Source organism: Ranitomeya imitator, chromosome 2, assembly GCF_032444005.1.
Source record: "Ranitomeya imitator isolate aRanImi1 chromosome 2, aRanImi1.pri, whole genome shotgun sequence".
Taxonomy (NCBI): Eukaryota; Metazoa; Chordata; class Amphibia; order Anura; family Dendrobatidae; genus Ranitomeya; species Ranitomeya imitator.
Genome location: NC_091283.1, coordinates 422,001,303 through 422,009,391, shown reverse-complemented (window position 1 = coordinate 422,009,391; position 8,089 = coordinate 422,001,303). Strand labels below are relative to the sequence as shown.

The following is an 8,089-nucleotide window of genomic DNA, read 5'->3' as shown; positions in this document are numbered from 1 at the left end:
AAACACAACTTGCAATGGCCTCAGTAGATAACAAATAACTTTGCAGATGCCATCTTCAGGACACAAAAAAGAGAAAGCAAATATCAATCCAGGTACAATACAAGTACAAATGTGTTATAAAACAAAGTTCTGCTTCACAAAGATCACCAAACAGCATGAGTTTGTACAAAAATATCTGACCCTCAGATAACACAGCTGTTTTCTGAGAAAGCTAATACAAAAAACAAATAACCTCAGATGCCATCTTCAGGACACAATAACTTTTCTGTTTGTGAGAATAAACATTTATGGGGTACGCAAATACAACAACAATTGCTTGACCTAGGTGCTATAAATTGACCTAGGTGTTATGAACCTCTGAACCGCAGTTAACCTAATTTAGATAATGTTCACCATTTAGTTAGTGTTCACCATTTACAAAAACAAATAGACAGCTTTAAGTTCTCCACTATATGAATACACTGCAAATACCCACAGCAGATTCTCTGTTTGGGAAAATAAACATTTAGTTAATGTTCACCATAGTGTTCAGTAGAGACACATATAAACAGCTTTAAGTTCTCCACTATATGAATACACTGTGAATAAAACAAAAGCTTACAGAATCAAACTCGGGGATACGTATAAAATCTATTATAAAACAAATGAAAAAGGTGTTATAAACCACGTGTAAAATAAATACACGACTAGGCTATAATTATAAACATGTGTTATTCCACAAAATACGGGAATAATATCAAAACTACAACAAATTAAACTATATTAAACTATATCAAAAGGGGAAATCAAACAAGGCGGGACAGCTGGATACCAGCCGTCAAACAAGGGGAGGGGAGGGGTTACACACTTTGATACACTTTGATAGGGGGCGGGGCACCTGTCAGATTGAGTTTGACGAATCATATGAATTATACACTACTCACACAAAATGTTGCAAATGGTCAAGTGAAATTGAGCAGCAAAATGCTACATTTGGCATCTGAAATGTGCTTCTTTGACCCTGAAAAGAATTCACATATAGGGTTAAAAGACAACTTGCGCTGATTGATTTCAATTCAATCTGTTTTTGGAAACCGGATCAGAGAAGGGGTGCACTGTTCCCGGAGATACTGCAATAACGGGTCAATGCGTGGAGTGGACAGAGCAAGCTCCATTTCCATCTCCCTGTTCTAAAAATCCATTTAATATATGGTCCCCAAATAGGGGACGTATCAGATATTAGACTGATAAGAACAGATTTTTTTTCTTTTTCATTTGTTCTATTATTTCAGTTTTTATTATTTCTTGTATTTCTCTTGCTTATAATCTGTTCATGTTACAAGGTTCCACAGATGAAAGTTCCATAGACTTTTTGCCCTCTTTTTTCCTATTCTCTTCAGGTCTAACAGGAAATAAATATATATTTCACTTAGTGCTAATTTTATACACTCATTTTCACTTATATGATCTTTTTTGAAAAGCAATATATTTCGGACTTTCCATAGCGCATTTTTTATTCCATTTATCATTATCCAGATGACTCTTTCTTTTTCTTTGGACTGACATGTAAAATTTCCATATAAAACTACTTCATGATTTAAAAACTTAAGACCAGTAACAAACTTTAAAAGACTTCCAACTTCTCTCCATACATTTTGGGCATAAAAACAGTTCCAAAAGGTGTGTAAAACAGTCTCTTCATGAGCACAGCTTGCCCTAGGACATTTTGCAGTATTGCACAATCCCCTTCTGTGTTGAAAAAACCTAACAGGAACACATTCTTGCACTATTGCCCAAGCCAAGTCTTTGAATTCATTTGTTAAATAAGGTGCATAAGTCATTCTCCAAATTCTTCCACTTTTATTGTATGTAAAATTTGCCACTGCAGTCATTGTTTCTTTTCTCCTTGTTTCTAGAGCCAGTCTTCTTGAATTTTACAGCATCTCTATGTCTATTTCAGGCAAGTTGAAAAGTCTAATTATTTTCTCTAACAGAACATATTGTTTAGGTGGTGTAATTAAGACTGGAGAATTTTGAGACAAAGTTATCCACTTTCTCTTCCTGAAGATATCTCCAGCTGCATACTTTAAATAAAAAGACCAATTAGTCCTTATGTTAATCATTTTAAAGCAAAAACTGAAGAATTTTAAGTACAAAAAAGTTTTTATATTTGGGATATTCTTTCCACCATACTTGTGTTGTTTGTACAGTATTTCTCTTCGGACTTTCTCCATTTTAGATCCCCGCAGAAAAAGAAAAATTTGTCTCTGCAAAAACTTCACTGTGTTCTCATTTGGGGGGTACACCATATTTAAAAACAACATTATCGGTAACAATAGAGACTTAATAATTAGATTTTTACCTTCCATTGATAATTTTCTCTGTTTCCATAGACTTTTCTTCTGTATTCTCTCTTTCACCGACTGCCAACTTTCTTCTCCATCATTTTTTTAAGTTAACACTACGCCTAGGATTTTAATTTGGTCATTTCTGATTTTTAGTTGAGGAATCTGCACATCTGACCAATCACCAAAGCCCAGACATTCACTCTTCTCTAGGTTCAGTTTGAAAGCAGATGCTAAACAAAAGAAGTCAGTGAGGCTACATTCACATTAGCGTTCCGCTAATGTGCGTCGCTGTTGCGTCGGCGACGCAGCGGCGACGCAGCGGCGATGCGCCCCTATGTTTAACATAGGGGACGCGTGCGTTTTTTGGGTGGCGTTTTTCGACACGTGCGTCGTTTCCGACGCTAGCGTCGGACGCAAGAAAATGCAACAAGTTGCATTTTTCGTGCGTCCGATTTTCGTCAAAAAACGACGCACGTGTCGCAAAACGCAGCGTTTTTGCGCACGTTTTGCGCGCATTTTTTGTGCGTCGTGCGTTGCGTCGCCGACGCACCGGCGCGCAACGCTAATGTGAACGTAGCCTAATTCTTACCGCTCTTCTTAGCGACTGTTCTGAGTCAATCAGGAGTGTGATATCATCCATGTAGCCTAAAGATTTTGTACTCAGGCCATTTCCACCTGGTATAGGCACTCCTTTCACCATTTTCTCCTTCCTCAGCATCGCCAATAAGGGCTCAATTGCGCAGATAAAAAGCAAAGGTGAGAGAGGGCATCCTTGTTTAACGCCAGACTGTAAAAAAAACTTCTGCAGATAAAAAGCCATTAATTAAAATCTTGCTAAAACTTCCTTCATACAAAAGTGCAATGTGCTTTATAAAAACAGCTGGAAATTTCATTTTCTTTAAAACAGAATATAAGTACTTATGGGAGACTCTGTCATATGCTTTTTGAAAGTCTAAGGACAGAAGCGCCAGTTTTTGCTTCCGCTCTTGCTGTTACCATATTGCGTCCCGTATTATATTTAAATTTTCAGCAATTGTACGACCAGGCACACCACATACCTGGTCTGGATGCACAACCTTTCCGATGACTTTCTTCATTCTATTAACAATAATTTTTGCCATAATTTTATAGTCAACATTGAGCAATGTAATTGGTCTCCAGTTCTCAAGATTCGTTTTGTCACCTTTTTTAAAAAGTAGAGTGACAACACCACTTCTCCAAGACTCTTGCAATTTATCACATCGAAAGGCAGCTTTAAAAATCTCAGACATGTCATCCTTTAAAATCTCCCAAAAAGTTAAATAAAATTCAATTTGTAAACCATCAGCACCCGGCGTTTTTCCTCTAGAAAAGCTTTTAATTGCACTTACCAATTCAGCTTCGCAGATATCTTCAATTAGCAAGTCTTGATCTTCTTTTTCAAGGTGGTTCTGCAAAGAGTTTAAAGCATCAGGTAAAAAGTCATTATCAATTTTTTTTTCACTAAAAAGGTTATGATAAAATTTTTGCGCTTTGTCCAACAGTCTATCCTTTGTTGGTTCACCATCAAGTTCTTTAATCAACTCTTTATGTCCTAAAGATTTTTTAAAAAAGATTCTGGAACATGTTTCATTTTTTTCCATATGTTCTACCTTGGCATTAAAAATTATTTCCTTGCCTTTTCTTTCTATTGCTTTTCTGATGTCTTCTTTGACTTGTAAAATTACATCTTCCATATCTATCCCAGCATTCCTGAGTTTACAACCTGTTTGCAGTTTTGTGTTCAGGTCTTTAAACCATTTTTGATTCTGTCTGGCCTGTGTTCTACCAGCTAAGAGAAAAAAATGTCTAATTCGAGTCTTCACAAACTCCCACCATTCAAGAATTGTTTTATAATTATTTTTTTTCCTTGTAGCTTTTTATAAAATCTCAAAAAAATCTACTTTTATACTTTCATCTTCTAACAGTAGAGTGTTCAATTTCCAGACCCCTCGCCCTTTCTCCAGAGTGGGCAATTGCAAATGCGTAATAAAAGTTTTGTGGTGAGAAAACATTTTACCTGTTAGACTCACATTATTATCTTTGAAACTCCGAGATGTCAGCACAAAGTCAATTCTTGATTTTAAGAGATTGTTCTCCCAAATGTATCCTGGATCTGAAGTATTCTTCTCTTTCCAGACGTCTTTCAGGTCGGTATCCTCAATCACATTTTTTAACTGCATCTGTTTCATCTTTTCTTCTAGTACCTGATGTCCTATTTTCACCAGCAAGAATACAATTGAAGTCGCCGCCAACCACAGTTGGTGTAGGCCCAGGTACAAAAAGTTTTATGATTAGTGTTGAGCATTCCGATACCGCAAGTATCGGGTATCGGCCGATATTTGCGGTATCGGAATTCCGATACCGAATTCCGATACTTCCCGCGTATCGGATACCGGAATCGGAAGTTCCCAGAATTCAAACTGAACGCAGCAGCCAATGAGGAATGATTGGAAGTGTGGGCACATCCTGTTTAGCATGGTGGGCATGTAAGTACTGGCAAGGCTTGGATTGGCTGCTGAAATGATGTCACTCTGCACTATAAAAAACGCTGCCGCCATTTTGCGCTCACTCTGCTGTGATTTCAGTTAGGGACAGGACGCTGTGTTCTAACTGAGGGCCAGTCGAGCTAGCTAATTGCTTTATTTTCCTTTCCAAAGGCTAATTTAGCAAAACGCTGTGTGTTCTTCACTGTTCACCTTGCTCTTGCCTTGCAGCGCTGTTTTAACAGCGTTCTGCAAGGTCTCTGTGTGTGTGTGTGTGTGTGTGCAGCTCACTCTGTAGTCTGTGTGCAGCCATATACCTGGTTGTATTCAGCTCAGGGGGGGTTCACACTGCCTCACACAGTTGTCCTTTTTTGCTCTTAGTGCAGCCTGCTGCACATTTTTTCTCAAATTTCCTATTAGTGTTTTTCCACCAGTCTCCAGCTCTATTGTGGGAAAACACTACATAGGATAACCTAGAGGGGGGTTTTTGGGCCTTGCAGCGCCGTTTACGGCTGTCTGCACGGTCTCCGTGTGAGCCCAGCTCGCCCTGTAGTCTGTGTGCAGCCATAGCCGGTTGGATTCAGCTCAGGGTTCGTTACTGGCTCATACCGTGAGAAAAATTTTACTTTTTTTCAAATAGTGCAGCCTGTTTAAAATTTGAAAAAAAAAAATTCCTATTAGTGTCTTTCCACTCGTATCCAGCTAAATAGTGGAAAAACACTATATAGGATAACTTAGAGGAGGGTTTTTTGGCCTTGCAGCGCCGTTTACGGCTGTCTGCACGGTCTCTGTGTGAGCGCAGCTCGCCCTGTAGTCTGTGTGCAGCCATAGCCGGTTGGATTCAGCTCAGGGTTCGTTACTGGCTCATACCTTGAGAAAAATTTTACTTTTTTTCAAATAGTGCAGCCTGTTTAAAATTTGAAAAAAAAAATTCCTATTAGTGTCTTTCCACTCGTATCCAGCTAAATAGTGGAAAAACACTATATAGGATAACCTAGAGGAGGGTTTTTTGGCCTTGCAGCGCCGTTTACGGCTGTCTGCACGGTCTCTGTGTGAGCGCAGCTCGCCCTGTAGTCTGTGTGCAGCCATAGCCGGTTGGATTCAGCTCAGGGTGCGTTACTGCCTCATACCTTGAAAAACAATTTCCTTTTTTTCAAATAGTGCAGCCAGTTTAAAATTTGAAAAAAAAAATTCCTATTAGTGTCTTTCCACTCGTATCCAGCTAAATAGTGGAAAAGCACTATATAGGATAACCGAGAGGAGGGTTTTTGGCCTTGCAGCGCCGTTTACGGCTGTCTGCACGGTCCCCGTGTGATTTAAACTAGCTCTGTAGCCCGATCTGCACCAAAAAAAAAGTTAAGTTCACCAAACACAACTTAACACTTGTGTAGGCCACATTTGAAAAATAATAAAGTTTAGTCCACAATTTACAACATTAGTGTTTCTTACACCTGTTAGGAGGAGCATTTCAGGAATAAGCACACTAAGGCCTTAGTACTTTTCTGCTTATCTTTATCTGTCAACCAAGATGAAGAGGGCAGGGAGTAAGGCACGTGGGCGTGGGCATGGAGCAGGGAGAGGAGCAGGGAGAGGACGTGGTGATTCTGTGCCTGCTGCGGGCGCCGGTGACTCGTCGTCACTCAGTTTCAGCAGGGAACAGTCCTTCATGCGCAGCTTTGTCGGAGAGCGCCGTGCACCGCTGCTACGTGAAGACCAAATTGAAGCCGTTGTCGGGTGGATGGCAGCTAACGCCTCGGCATCGACTTCAGTTAGTGCCACATCCTCTCAGGCACAGAGCACTGGAGAGCAGCCATCTGTCTCTTCACCACCTGCCAAATTGGCCAGGCAGTCAGAGAGCCCAGGACAGGAGCCGTCTCTACTTCTGTTCTCTGAATCTCTTGGCTTGGAAACAGGGGGCCAGCCAAGCAGCATTGGAGAAATGGAAGAAGAGGCAGTGTGCAGTGATGCCCAAAAGCTTTATCTCTCTGACTCTGAAGAGGCAGGTGGGCCAGTGCCTCCGGTGACCACAGCGCAGTACGCATCTGATGATGAAACTCAGGTGCCGCTTTCTGATGCGTACTGTGCTGCCGAGACTACCCAGGAGGAGCAGTTGGTGGCAGAGGGTAGTGGAGATGATGAGGTCCTTGACCCATCGTGGCGTGAGGAACAGGAAGGTGGTGGGAGCAGCTCTGAGGAAGAGCTTCCCCTTACGGGCCAAAGAGGGAGAGGGAGGGGGAAGACTGCGGAGCCTGTAGCCTCCACTTTGGCACCCGTTAGGAGCCTGTCTCTTTCCAAAGCCAAAAAGGGCGCTCCCAAGACTTGCAGTGCCTGGTCCTTTTTTGACACAGTTGCAGATGACATTTGTTTTGTCAAATGCAAGCTGTGTCATCAGAAAGTAAAAAGAGGTAAAAGTGTCAGCAACCTCAATACCACAAATATGTGGAAACATGTGCGGAACAGGCACGCGGTGGAGTTACAGAAACACAGTGAAGACGTAGGCCAACCAACAGCGGCAGCTACCACCTCTTCATCTCGTGTTGCCTCTTCCTCCACTGTTGTCCAGAGACCTAGTGTAATTCCACCCACAGCACCACCTTCCCAGTCATCCTCACACTCCCAGTCTACTCTACAGCCATCGGTAGTCCAGGCATGGGAGAAAAGGCGGGCATTCTCGGCCAACCACCCCCGAGCACCAGCTCTGAATGCAGGCATTGCCAAACTGTTGTCCCTGGAAATGCTCTCGTTCAGGCTGGTGGAGACTGACAGCTTCCGTGACTTGATGGCATTGGCAGTCCCACAGTACAAGGTGCCCAGCCGCTTTTACTTCAGCAGGCAGGCTGTCCCTGCCCTGCACAGGCATGTTGAGGCAAACATAAAACATGCGCTACTGAATGCCGTCAGTAGCAAGGTCCACCTCACCACCGATGCGTGGACCAGTCAGCATTGACAGGGGCGATATGTTTCCCTCACTGCCCATTGGGTTAATGTTGTTGAGCCAGGTACAGATCGTGCGAGTGGCGCAGGACGTGTCCTGCCCACTCCAAGGATTGCAGGAATCCAGTCTGTACGCATCGACTCCTCCTCTTACACCAGTTCCTCTGATCCCTCTCTGCAGGATCCGTCACAGTCCACCTCCACATGGACCCGTGAACGTTTACCTATAACCGACATGAGCACAGCCGTGGCCAAACGTCAGCAGGCTGTCTTGAAACTAGTTTCATTGGGGCATCAAAGCCACAGCGCAGGAGCTCTGGAATG

The 8,089-nt window shown here is 42.2% G+C and overlaps 1 non-coding gene across 1 annotated transcript; it reads right to left on the bottom strand.

The window, feature by feature from the left end:
• Positions 1-1,084: 1,084 nt before the first annotated feature.
• LOC138668164 (U2 spliceosomal RNA) lies at positions 1,085-1,266 on the bottom strand. Its single transcript, XR_011319108.1, has one exon. It is a non-coding gene; the product is annotated as a U2 spliceosomal RNA (small nuclear RNA).
• Positions 1,267-8,089: the final 6,823 nt, after the last annotated feature.